Source organism: Penaeus monodon, chromosome 24, assembly GCF_015228065.2.
Source record: "Penaeus monodon isolate SGIC_2016 chromosome 24, NSTDA_Pmon_1, whole genome shotgun sequence".
Classification (NCBI taxonomy): Eukaryota; Metazoa; Arthropoda; class Malacostraca; order Decapoda; family Penaeidae; genus Penaeus; species Penaeus monodon.
The window spans coordinates 38,541,506-38,542,872 of NC_051409.1; the positions used below are offsets into that span (position 1 = coordinate 38,541,506).

The 1,367-nt window shown below is 45.6% G+C and overlaps 1 protein-coding gene across 1 annotated transcript in view; it reads left to right on the forward strand.

The window, feature by feature from the left end:
* The window catches only part of LOC119588787, a gene marked incomplete in the record, with an annotated part of 27,513 nt that overhangs the window by 20,463 nt on the left and 5,683 nt on the right, over window positions 1-1,367 (forward strand).

Consider the following 1,367-nt stretch of genomic DNA (forward strand, 5'->3'; position numbering starts at 1 on the left):
CAAGAATTGTGGGTATTATATAAAAAAAGAGAAAACTGTTTTTTTTGGGAAATACGCACTTTTGGTGCAACAAAGACAGGTTTAAAAAAGTCTCTCTTTGCAGAACTGCCCCTTGATAGTGGGGTTCTAACTCTCTCTGTTTTGGCCCAACAGGAAAAAGAAGATTCGAAACTTTGATGCCCAGCCTGTGTCATAGTCTAAATAAATATCTTCCATTATATTACAAAGCAGTGAGAATTTCAGAGAAAAAAAAAGGAAACATAAATCATTGGTTTTTTTATAGACATAGTGGGGCTGACCCTCCATCCACGTTACCCACCTTAGTTGAGGGCGACGTCCCAGGGAGCGACAGAGGCACTCCTCTGCTTTGGGGACGGCTCGGGTCTCTGTCTGGCCCTGGACCCGCCGGCTCCCCTTGGGTTTTTGGCCTATGGCCACAGCCCAGACTTATTCGCAGGGCATGAAGCTCCACCTTTTGGGGTTTCCAGCGTCTTTTGCAACCAAGCGTTATCATCATTTGGCTGGGGTTGAATATGTTTTAGTCAGAGCTTTTTATCGTTTCATTGGGGGAGGGCGAAAAGAACGGCTTTCAGTTCCCTCCCCCCCATCGCAGTTTATTGAGCTTGAAAACCCGGGGAGGCAGCGACGGGGTTCTGGTACAGTAGGTGCTTCATATGATTTTTCATTTTGTGTATCCGACGCGCCAAGAAAGGGGGCGACTGGACCACTGTGTGATGCAAAGACAACATCTCCGCGAATCCCCCCCAACGGAAAGAGGCAACCAGAGATAAGGTGTTCGGAAAAGACACTTTGCCAAGACGTTTCGGGGCCTGTTACAAATCGCTTCCCCGCGTGTCCGAGAGAGCGTGGAAAGGCAACGGAAAGAGAGACGGAGCTGCACACTTGCCTCGTCTCTCTCGGGGAACAGATGTTGTCAATATACGTAACAGTATCACAGCAACCAAAAATATAATGATGTGGCCAACCTGGACAGCCATTTTGGTTCATAAGATGATTATAGACGATTTGGGAGAATAAATTCCTTAACATTTTAATGAAATTATAGTTGGTGTTTTAAGAACTTGCGTCTATCTTAACCTCACGTATTAATTGACTCTGATTAATATATCCTACGGAACGGCCTAAAAATCGTGTTTTCATTATCGTACCTTCGTTTCACATTTACTCGCAGCGTAGGAGTGAAATCCTCAAATCGAAGGATCGAATCCCTAGAGACTGCAAAACAGAAACAGGCAAATTGAGGTTCGGATTAAGGATTAAGGTATCCGTCCTTTAGGGGGCTATGCCTTCTTCCACTTCCCGGACACGATAGGTTAAAAATCCCCCTGCACCACACTTGGTTTACG